Source organism: Castanea sativa, chromosome 3 (genome assembly GCF_040712315.1).
Source record: "Castanea sativa cultivar Marrone di Chiusa Pesio chromosome 3, ASM4071231v1".
In the NCBI taxonomy this organism is placed as follows: Eukaryota; Viridiplantae; Streptophyta; class Magnoliopsida; order Fagales; family Fagaceae; genus Castanea; species Castanea sativa.
In genome coordinates this window covers 9,989,561-10,002,830 of record NC_134015.1, presented here as the reverse complement: position 1 = coordinate 10,002,830, position 13,270 = coordinate 9,989,561, and positions in this window count along the sequence as shown.

Here is a 13,270-nt window from a genome sequence, read left to right as displayed (position 1 = left end):
AGAGTACAAAGCCTAATCGTGTGTTTGGATGAAGAATTTGTTAAATTCACATTATTATACAAATCATTATTTAAAGTCCCATCATTCTAATTATCATCATTCTTTGTTTGGTAGCAATGTTTTGTAGAAAATGTAAAACGATGGGATTTGTAAATTTTGCAGTTTGACCATAATTATAATTTGTAAAATCCTTCACTATACAATATATTGAATCATTATAAAAAATAAAAAGTTCTATGAACTTTTTTTTTGTTTAAAGTTGGAGAAAAATAAATAAAAAATAAAATGTTACAGTAAAAAATTAAATAAATAAAAAAAAATGAATAATTAAAGCCAAGATAACAAATATATTCCAATGACATTATTTCTAGATAATAGTAACAATATATCCTTATCAAAGGTTTAAAAGCATCAGGTACTTGATGCAAAAAACTAAAACCAAAACTAGAGATTTGGTCCATTCCAGTCTATTTGGTTCATTTCAGTCTATTCAGTCCATTCGGTTCAGTTCAGTCCAGCCCATTTGGTCTATTCAGTCCATTTCGGTCCAATCCGGTCCATTTCAGAGTCTAGTACAGTCCAGTCCATTGTTGTGTTCATGTTGTATAGTTTGCTATGAACTTCTAAATAAAATTAAATTTATGTGCAAAGAGAATTTTTTGTCTTCTAAAAAAAGAATTATTATGCATTAATGGTTTATGTTGATGAGTGATTGTAATGTGCAAAGGGCATTTGGATTTCTATTTTTATATTAAAATTCAAACCTTAGCTTAGACATCGTAAGTACTAGTATGTATCCGTCAATTGTAGTGATGCTAATGATGTTAAGCTTGGATTATTAAACAATTTTTATGATATTGTTTATGTCAAGATTCTCATTATTATACATATTTCCCTTTGTAGCCATATTCTTTTTCTCATTTTATCACATGGAATGGACAGACTATGTTACCAGTCATATATGTAGTTGATCAATTTTGTTTTTGGTACAAATTAATAAATTTGATATAGTATTACTGTACGGACCTCACCCCCCGTCAAGCCCAATCACCCTGAGGCCCATGAAGACTAACACGTATAAGAGCCCTACACTGATCACACATGGTAACGCATATGCCGTCCGAGTAGTTTTGAGCTCGGAATGCTCAGAGTAGTTTGTGGCGTGCCCTTGCCGAGCACATAACTTACGGGCGAGGCTGGTCCCAACGCCACTATCGTTTTCTCCCTCCCGTCACCAAACATCCACTTCGGCGAAACGGTATTGGACCTCCCTTCCATTGCCTAGGGAACGCCCCTACTGAGCATCAAATCCAACAGTGGTGCCAGTTCCAATGCCACTGCCACCTTCCCCACTCACCATTAAACCTCCACCTAGAGGAGAAGGTATTGGACCTCTCATTCCACCCAACAGGGGTATGATGATGATCACCCCACTAATTTTCGCTATAAATAGGCAAGGGGAACTCAGTTGAAAGGGTTGGCAATTATAGGAAAAAAGTGGCAGAACTAAAGAGTCATCGCCTAGGAAACGAAAGGAAAGTATCAGAGTAAGAGGTCAGCTACAGGAGTGGGCAAGCCGAGCACAGCATTACCCATAGAAGGAAATCCAAAAGCCCACCATACAAATAGATTGTGACCCAAATAACTCTTAGGCACACTAACCGTATTTGGGTGCGCACAATTACTTTAGCAATTCAAAAAAAAAATTGACACATAAACGTTATAAAGGTTTTTTGTCAATAATTTATTGGATTGCACCTATATTTCATTTTGACTATGTGTGTTTTTCTTAATATTTGTGGGTAATTTGATTTTTTTTTTCAAATAATATATAAAAACTCAATTATTAAATACACATTAACTTATACCTTTTTAACACGTGTTAACAAAAAACATAATTTACATACATGCTAGTGTAGAAATTCAACCTATCTAAACTCGCCATAATACCATTGTTAAGAGGTTGAACATAGATTTGAGTTTGTAAAGAAAGGTGCTCGTAGGTTAATATGTAGTTTATCGTAACAAATTAATTATTAAAAAGGTTTTGAGGGTTAAATATTTTTAAAGAATGCAATGGTAATCATTAAAATATGTAGCAAAATTATTAAACTTTTGAAAACTTGATAATTAAGGTGGTTGACTGAGTTTATAATTGATCTATATTTTTCAAAAATAAATGGGTACTTTTGTGACAATCGCAATTCTTAAATCTTTCAAATTTCCTGCAATTGATATAGTAGAACTGTGGTGTATGACATTAGCATATTTACGTGTCATTATATACGAATAAAAATATTCATTGTAAACTTGTTGGGCTATTAAAGGATAATAACTTTGAGAAAGTATACATATAATCCATTTTCATCGAAAAACAAACCGGAAACTGATAAATATGGCTTTCTCCACATAACTATGAATCAATGTTGTTGGTTAACATTATTATGAGATGCAACTACATTTGGAGAAACCAAAAATTCTAACATTTGATGCACAGCTTAAAGGTTAGGGACTATAATTGTAATTTACCTTATATATTTTCACTTTTGAAAAATTAAAATTGATAGAAATAAGATTAATCACCTTTGACTTACAAGGAAACAATAAATTTGATGGAATCCCCACCAAGTTAAATTGACCTAATAGGGGTTATGCTAAATTGGTGGAAGACTAATAATGGGGATTATAATTTAGGGCCTCCTGCTCTTTTCTATTTTTGGTGAGGAGGAAATTTGAACCCATTAGAAATATCAAGAGGTGTCAATTGAACAACATTGCCCTCATCATTAGAGACCTAGTGTAAGTCCTACATATAGAGAGCTCTACATCAAACAATAGGTACACATAAATACTCTCTCATGCCACTACAGACTTTTAGGCATCGAAAACTCTACAGCAAGGCTTGCCTCTGGTGCAACTCTTTTTTTTTGCTTCTTTTTGCAAGTATGTAAATCCGAATTGGTTGTGCAAATGTATATTTAAACTACCAAAAATTATATTTGTTGACGTTAGAAACGTAAAAAATCATATATCTTTTTATTTATTTATTTGCTGGGTAATTGTTTATGCAGGGGATAAAACCCCTGAGTTGACGGTCACTAGGATAACCGGATACCATTTTCAGTCAAAAAGTATTATTTAGTCAATTCTCAAGCTCACCAAGACACGATGATTCAAACTTTAAAAAATCATATATCAAAGCGTGAATCATCGTTTCTTGCTGAGCTTGAGAAATGACTAAATAATGCTTTTTGACTGAAAATGGTAGAGAAATTGAGCAAAACTTAATGACTTTATGTACCTCTAGAAGTAGTACTCCTTTGTACTTCGAACTTATTCTATAAACCCATCTCACTGCCTCCTTCAATGTCAACCGCACTATTAAAAGCACATCATTACTTAGTTATGAGTTATCATTTCTTCGTACAGTAATTGGTTGGAGATTTTCTAGGTTATGGGAAAAGTCTCTTCTTTTTTTGCACAAGTTAACAAAAGTTAAATTGGAGAGGTGGCATAAAATTAGATATCTAATTTTGAAAGGATTATTATAATATGGTCCCCACATAAATTTAGATACATGGTGAAAAATTGGACTCTAATTTGAAATTTCAATTGAACTTTCTCTAAGCTTTGCTAGTATGTAACCCGTACTAACGTAAGTGAATGATCAATTGTAGTGATACTATTGATGTTAGTTTGGATTATTAAATATATAGGACATTAATTCAACAGGGATATTTAGAAGTACTAAAATGGTTTTTCAATTTTCATGATATCGGTTACATCAAGTTTCTAATTACACTACTATTACATATATAATTTTAAGAATCACTGTTGGATACTACAAATTGTAGACACCTCATTTTATACCCATTGATGAATTTTGGACCCCGGCCCCAATGATGAGCTTGACATATGTCAACCAAAGGTAATTAAAGTGTTCACAATAGTTTAGAAGTAATCACAACTCAAAAAATGCTCAAATTGCTTTGAAATTGATACTGAAAAATGACCTCTGGTCACTGTTTTGACCAAACCTTTTGATTCACAAAGAATATTTGAGTGAGGTTTATTTCATTGGAAAGTAGACATCCTAGGCTTCAATTTGAACATCAATGTTGCCTAATTTAGATTTATATTGCATGAGTTATGACCGTTTGAAGTCGGGTCATCAGAGCTATCAGGAATTAGGGTATGCGTACACATAAATCAAGTGTGCGTGTGCACACCTGAAAGATGTGTACACTCTCATTTTCTGGGCAGTGAAACTTCATTTTTAAGGGCCCAAAATATCATTCTTTGATGGGGTCAACCCCTAGACCTTTGGGAACGTCCAAAGATATCTACAAAACCCCTGAAAGCCCTAATTTTAATTTATAAATACTCACCTTATGACTCCAATTAACACCCTAGCTAGAGAGAGTTTATTTTTTGCCTTTATCTTCTCTAAAACTCTAGTTCTCTTCTCTAAAACTCATACACAACACCTTAGTAGACACCACATTTTGTACCCATTAATAAATTTTAGTCTTTGGCCCTAATGATGAGCTTGACATACGTCAACCAAGGGTAATTAAAAAGTTCACAATAGTTTGGAAGTAATCACAACTCAAAAGTGCTCAAATCGCTTTGAAATCGATACTGAAAAATGACATTTGCTCACTATTTTGAACATAACTTTTTATCCACAAAGAATGTTTGAGTGAGGTTTATTTCATTGAAAAGTAGACATCTTGGGCTTTAATTTGAATATAAATTTTGCCTAATTTGAACTTATATCAAGTAAGTTATAACCATTTGAAGTTGGGCCAACTGAGCAGTTCGGATTTCTGGGTTTTAAAACTTCATTTTAAGAGCCAAAAACATCATGCTTTGATGTGGGCTAGCCCATAGACCCTTGAGAACATACAAAGATCATTAAAAAGCCCCAAAATCCCTAATTTTAACTTATAAATTCTCATCTTTTGTCTCCAATCAAAACCCTAGCTAGAGAGAGTTATTTTTTGGCCTTCATCTTCTCTAAAACCCTATTTTCTCTTTCCAAAACCCTAGGACAACACCTTAGCACCTTTTTTACAAATTAAAAACTTCTCTTTTGTTAGTTATAAGGCATAAACTATTTTTCTATATTGATTTCTCAAAACATTTTTCAAAACTTTTTGTTCTTGAGTTGTGATTACCAACAATTGTTGTGTTCTTTGATTATCTTTGTCTTTTCCATCTAATCTTTGTGTTGTAGGCACTAAGGGATCAGTTAAAACAATCTCAAATTTGTGATTCTAAAGCAAGGTGAGTCTCTTTTCCATGATTTCCCACCTTGCTACATATGATTCACATGAGTTCTTGATATAGTTTCTCTAGTTATTTTGTTTTATTTGCTTGTTAATTTTATTATGTTTGATATGTTTTAGTTTGATTTTAGATTGTTTATAATATGTTTTAGTTGTTCTTGTTTTATTATTTTTGTTCCATGTAAAGTTTGGCATGTTTATTGAGTTAATGTTAGTTTAGTATAATTATTTGATCTGTTTCTTGATTGATTGTTTATGTTGATGCTTTGTGTTATTTGTTTTATGTTAGTTTAGTTTAGGGTTTCTAACGTGTTTATTTGATCTCACATGCTATATTTTTGTTTGATTAAATCTATAAAAATGTAATTTTTCGAATTTGTGCTAAAGAATGTGTATGCATGGTTTAATCATGCGTATGCGTAATTGAGTATGCGTACACACCCTGAACCTAGATTAGGGAAAAATATTGTTTTTATTTGTTTTAATTATTTTTCACATGTAATTTGATTCTGTTTGACTCTATTTTAGGTTAATTATTTACCATATTTGTTTGAGTCTTTGTGCTATGTTTGGTTTATTTTATAATCTTTCCTTATGTGTATGATTTAATTGTTATCTTTTCCTTTTTAAATATAATATGTTTGATTGGGTTTTATTTGTTTCCTTTTATTTTATGATGTGATATATAATATGTTGTGTGTGTTATTTCCTTAAAGTGCATGATGTATGTTTAGGTTAAGGATTATAGCTCTCTTAATAAACTCTTTAATTAAATATGGCTTAGCAACACATAACGAAGGTTGGCCCACAAGCCGAGTAGTCTTAAGTGCCTAACACCTTCCCAAACCGTACTCAAACTCCGAACCCATAATCTAGTATGCAAACTCATGTATGTAAGTGATTGGCCCAAAAGGCCCAACATGATTGTTCCTAGACCTAATTTAGGTGACGTCTCCATTTTTTTCCACCATGACACTCAATTAAGGCGTACTCACTTGTACCCACACCTTAGCAAGTTTTTTTTATAGATTCAAAATCCCTTTTTAGTTAGTTCTAAGGCAGAAACTTGTTCATAATTGGATTTCTCAAAACATTTTTCAATTAAACTTTGTTCTTAAGTTGTGATTACTAAGTTCTATTGTGTTCTTTGATTATTCTTATTCTCTCAATCTAATATTAGTATTATAGGAACTAAGAGGTCGATTAAGCATACCCTCAATATGTTCTTTGGTACTCATCTTGAATTTTGGGGGGAGTTAGACATCAGGAAATGGACACAATCCCTCAATATCAAGCATTTAGTCCTCCATACCTTGGGACCTCTTAAGCATACCTTTCATGTTCTTAATTTCTTGTGACATCTCTTTGGTTTCCTTTGACTGTTCTTAGGTTCCTTGTTGATCTCAGCCTCTTTTTCCACAAAACAATCACCATCAAAGATTGAGTCTTCATCTTGAAATTCTTGCACTACCTTCTTCTCTTTCCTTGAGCACCTCAAGATGGCGAAGCCTCTCAATGATAGGAGCGGTCATCCTTGTCATCATTTCTTCCATCTTCTTCAAAATATCTTGGTCACTTGATGTCATTTGGTCAACAAAAGTAAGATCAGTGCTTATGAGGCGATTATCAAAATTTCGAGACCAAGAGGATTGTGCAATACCCTTTTTAGGAGCAATGATGGGTCACCTACAAGTACGGTTGTACATGGTGCAGTGTGGTTAGCTTTTAAGGGCTATTTTGCATTGTACCTATAGGGGCGGTTTCCTTGCATGTCTGATCGCACCTCAACTGTGGAGGGGTGGAAACTAGCCTACACAAGGTGCGGTGTACCATGCCGGTTCGATGTGGTTAGTTCAGTTATTTCTCAATTTTCTCAAGAGCCAAACACAATAAATTTAACACAGAAACCACATCTAAATCATTAAAATACCCCAAATATTCCCAAAATTATAAATAAGAAGAAAAAAAACAATTTCACTATCTTTCTGTCAACTCTCCCATTTCAAATCAAAAAAACTTATATAAAAACAAAAAAACAAAACACAACCCATAATAGATTAAAAAAACAAAAGAACAGAATGCACATACAAATTTGGTAGAAAGCATAGTAGGAATTGAGCATCAAAACCTTCTCTAAAAACTTTGAGAGAGCTATATAGTGGCCTTGGAGAATGATGGCTTCAAGGGGCAGAGGTGGAGGAGTAGGCAAAGGCGGAGGAGGTAAGGGAGGTTCTCATGCAAGACTTGAGAGAGGAAAGGGGGAGAGGCAGCATGAGACAGAAAGAGAGAGTTTGATTCTAATCTGTTTGAGATTTGAAATTTTCAACCTAAACTTAAACCTGTTAAAATGACATCGTTTCAATTTTTTTTTTTTTTTAAATTTGATGCTAAAAACGACGTAGTTTTGGACCTAATTTTAATTTTAATATTGGGTTCAAAACGACATTGTTTAATAACTTTTTTTTTTTAACTTATAGAGTAGCTAAATGACATCGTTTTACACGTATTAAATTATAAACTTAACCTAGCTTCTTCTTCCTTCAAGCTTCACCTGCCTCTCTTTCCATCTAGTAGTCTAAGCTCTCTCTCTCTCTCTCAATATTTTTTAATACTAAAGTGTGGCCACCCAAAATGTGATTATTGGAATCTAACTCTATTTGGGCTCACAATTTATTTACTTTATGGGCTTTTGGATTTCCTACAATGGGTGGTCCTATGTTCGGTAGTCCACGTACTCCTATCCCTTGTGTTCTCAGGATTATACTCCTTACTTCCCCAAAATGATCACCCCCTTTCCTTAGTGTTTTTTCTCTCAACTTGTCGACCCCCTGAACTCAATCTTCCTTGCTTATTTATAGCTAAAGTTAATGGGAAAGCTATGATTATTTTCCTGGTGGGTGGAGAAAGAGGTCCAATACTGTTTCCTCTAAGTGGTTGCCTAATCGTGAGTGGGAGAAGGTGACAGTGGCGTTGGAACTAGCTCCACCATTAGAGGTACTACCCGGCAGCAGCATTCCCTAGGTAGTGGAAGGAAGGTCCAATACTATTACTTTAAAGTGGATATTTAGTGGTGAATGGGGGAAGGTGAGAGTAGCATTGGAACTAGCTCCACCGTTGGAGAGACTGCTCGGCAGCAACGCTCCATAGGCGATGATGTGCACTCCGAGTTCCTCCTGCCTCGACAACATGCCCATCGAAGGTGAGGAGACCCCACCTCCGTCGTTCATGTCGTAAATGCTTTAATCCCTAGTCCTCGGGTTTTAGACGAGCATAAAAACTCAGTTGGAATGAGTCTGTGGGTGGTCTGATCAGTGTCAAATCCTACACGTGTCATTATTACAATGAGCTTTTATGAACAAATGAGCTTAAAGGAGGGTAACGCCCATACATAAAGCATACACATTGACACACATCTATTTATATATACATATATGATATAGCAGTACGATGTGGTTCTTATTAGTGTGCAAAACCCACCACCGCTAGCCATATTGGCTGGCTTTGGTGCTCAAAAAACTTTGCTAACCACCGTGCCTAAAACCTACCGTGGAGCCATGAGGCGGGAGGATCGGTGCGGTAAGAGGCAATTCCATTAGTATCGGGTAGTGGTTGAACAAGCCTACCTACAAGAGACTTATCCTTATGAGTTATGAGAGATATTTCATAAAGATAACCAACAATAAATTTATATTCAATTCCCACTTAACCATGCCCCTAGAATGAGACCAAAAAGTTTAGACAAGACCTAAGAAAATAAGACACAAAAGAATGAAGCTTGAAGACACAACAATGAAGACACTAAAAGATGACAAACCTTGACAAGACATGAGCCTCGTGCCCCTAGACAAACTAGAATGGACCTAGGGCCCAAACAAAGGACAAGGTAAGGTAACAACCCTAGACGACATGACACAGACCTAAAGCTCTAAAACGAATAACAAGGAAAACGCAAAGCCTAGACAAGACCAAGGATGGGCCTACGGCCCTTAGACAAGGCAAAGGTGGGCCTAAGGCCCAAGACGCAAAAAGGTGGGCTTAATGCCCCTAGACAAGACAAGGATGGGCCTCAGGCCCAAGACAAAAAGTGGGCTTAATGCCCCTAGAAAAAACAAGGATGGGCCTAAGGCCCAAGACAAGACAAAGGATAGGCCTAAGGCCTAAGACGACACAAGGATGGGCTTAATGCCCCTAGACAAAACAAGAATGGGTCTAAGGTTCAAGACAAGACAAAGATGATACTAAATCCCGAGACAAAACAAGATAAGACACGGATGGGTCTAAGCCCAAGACACAATAAAGGAAAGACTCAAATCATCAAACAAAAATGGGCTACTAGAATAGGCTAACCTTTGAAAAATTTTATTACTAAAGAAAAACTCAGAAGATTTTTTTTTTTTTTTGGAAAAGTTTTATTTTGAAAGAAACCCTTTCTTAAAAGCTCAATTCAATTATTATTTTTTTAAAAAAATATTTACAGAAAGCTCACTTGAAAAAAAAAACTTTTTAGGAATTTATATAAAAAATCTCACTCAAAACTCACTTTTCTTTTTTGAAAAATTGTTATTTTGAAAGAAACTCTTTCTTGAAAAATATTATTTACAAAGAAACTCACTCTTTTAAAAAAATTTTGGAATGTGTATATATATATAAAGTAACTGAAAACTCACACTTAAAAAATTTATTTGATTTTTTTTTTAATTTCACACTTTTTTTTTTGAAAAAAAATTATTTAAAAAAAGAACTTGAAAACTTTACCTTTTTTTTTTTTTGGTTTTTTTGAAAACTTAAAAAGACTTTTTTTAAGAGATTGACCCATCTTACAAGCCCAACAAACAATTCAAACAAACCACACACATACACACACAATTGGGTAACCCTACATGTTTGGGTCTTAAGCTTATCTACGTGTAGGTAAGCTCCTTAAAGCTAACGGGATAGATCATTAGATCACTCACAACTAGGTGGGCCATTATTCCAACCTCGGGCCTAGATAGACCGTAATGGATTGGTAGTAAATCATAAACATACTCAAAGCCCATCATAGTCAATGGCACGGATTGTGAGTTGGTGGGATAAACTTCGGAAACTCTTGGCCTGAATGGAGCTTCCACTTTCCCACTCATCTCCAACCAAGATTATATGGGTACAAAGTGCATGTGTGTGAAAAACAAAATAAAACAGGAGTGGGCTCAATTAATAAAATCTTTCTTTAATTATGGCTTAACAACATGTTGGAGTTAAACTTCTTCTCTATCCCGAGCGGAGTCACCATTGTGGGCACAAGGGAGTACGCCTTAGCCTTGGAGTGGATCGTGACAGAGGGTTAAAAATGAAGTTGCCACCTAGATTAGGTCTAGGGACTATATTGGGCCTTTTGGGCCACTCACCTATATGCATAGGTCTGCATACCAGATTATGGGTCCAAAGTTTGGGTACGGTTTGGGAAGGTGTTAGATACCCAAGACCGCCTGACTTTTGGGCCAGCCTTTATTATGTGTTGCTAGGTCATATTTAGATAAAGAAGTTACTAAAAGATCTCTAATCCTTAACCTAAACAAACATCATGCTCTTAAAGAAAATAACACACATAACATGTTAAAGATCACATTACAATATTAAAGGAAACAAATAAAACATAATCAAACAAAATAAATTAAACATGGAAAGTAGACAATTAAATAAAACACTAAAGGCAAAATATCACAAATAAAGCATACATGGCAAAAATACCAAAATAAACATGAAAATAATTAAACACAATATATTAACCTAAATAGAGTCAAATAGAATTAAAGAACATGTGAAAAATGATTAAAATAATAAAAACAAGATTTTTCTCTAATTTGGGTTCCGGGTGCATACGCATACTCAATTATGCATACGCATGGTTGAAACTATGTGCAAGCATACTCAATGATGCGTACGCATCCTTTAACACAGATCCGAAAAGTCACATCTTTATTGATTTAATCAAACAAAGATATATACATAGAAATCAAACAAGTGTGTTAGAAACCCTAAAACTAAACTAACATAAAATAAATAACACAAAGCATCAAAATAAAAAATAATCAAGAAACAAATCAATACGTATAGTAAACTACTTCAAATAAATAAACATGTTAAACTTTACATGAAACTAAAATAATAAAACAAGAACAACCAAAACAAATTATAAACAACCTAAAATCATATTAAAACATGGATAAAAAAATCATAACATCAATCAAATATGATAAGAACACTTAAGATAACATCAAACAAAGAACCATGTGAATCCTATGTAACAAAGTGAGAAATCATGGGAAAAAGACTCATCTCGCTTTTGAATCACATAATTGAGATTGTTTAACTAACCCCTCAGTGCCTACAATACTAATATTAGATTGAGAGAATAAGAATAATCAAAGAACACAATAGAACTTAGTAATCACAACTCAAGAACAAAGTTTAATTGAAAAAGGTTTTGAGAAATCCAATTAAGAACAAGTTTCTGTCTTAAAACTAACTAAAGAGGGGTTTTGAATTTGTAAAAAAAAAAAAGTGCTAAGGTGTTGTGTATGAGTTTTAGAAAAGAGAACTATGGTTTTAGAGAAGATGGAGGCAAAATATAAACTCTCTTTGGTTAAGGTTTGAATGGAGACATAAGGTGAGTATTTATAAGTTAAAATGAGAGTTTTTGAGGCATTTTAGATGTTCCCAAGGGTCTAGGGGCGGGCCCATATCAAAGAATGATGTTTTGGGCCCTTAAAAATGAAGTTCCATTGCCCAAAAAACGAGTGTGTGTACACATCTTTTGGGTGTGCACACGCACACTTGATTCATGCGTACGCATACCCTAATTCCTGACAACTCTGATGGTCTGACTTTAAATGGTCATAGCTCACTCAATAGAAATCTAAATTAGGAAAAATTGGTATTCAAATTGAAGCTCAGGATGTCTTCTTTCCAATTAAGTAAATATCACTCTAATATTCTTTGTGAATCAAAAGTTATGGTCAAAATAATGAACAAATGTCATTTTTCAATGTCGATTTCAAAGCAATTTGAGCACTTTTGAGTTGTGATTACTTCCGAACTATTGTGAACTCTTTAATTACCCTTGGTTGACATATTTCAAGCTCATCATTGAGGTCGGGGACCAAAATTTATTAATGGATACAAAATGAGGTGTCTACATATATACAATATCAATTCACAATTACTCTCCGTGAAATTCTACTAAATACAACACAAAATAAAAGAATAAACTGATTCAATAACATCTTCTAAATGGAATGGGAATAGATGCATGGGATCACTGAACTCAATTACAGTTTGTTATGTTCAAGATTTTTGCATACAAAATATCTGAATAGAAAAAATTAAAAAAAAAATTCCCCTTAGTTCAGAGAAAATAATAATAGAAGCATCATTATAGAAGTCATTGGACGCTTACCATTACCCTATCAAAGTCTAACCCAAGATTTCCCTGAAGGTCTCCCTGTACCAAATAATACCTTTCTAAATGCAGGATATTTTAGATGTGGGTTGGTCCATTTATTTTTGCCATGAGAGAGGTGCTTAGGAGCCAAATATGAGCACCATGGACTTTTCTTTTCCTTTGGAAGTCTCCGTAATCACTTTATAAGAAGGGCTAACTTGGTTGAAGTCCACCTTCTTTGTTAAGGTGATTGAAAAAAATCCAGGCCATTAAAAGGTATCATTTTTTGTATAGAATGTTAGTAAGGATGAACATGACGAGGTCTTATTGCATTACTTCAAAAAAAAAAAAAAATTCAAAAATATCTATCTCAGTAGCAAAAAATTAAACAACTTAATTTTTATAGAAAACAAACAAAAGCAAAATTCAATTTTGATTATAATTGAATTTTCCTCTAAGCTTTGGTTATATATATATATATATGTGTGTGTGTGTGTGTGTATGTATGTATCTACATAAATGACTTATAAATTTGAATTATTTTTAGTTACACAAA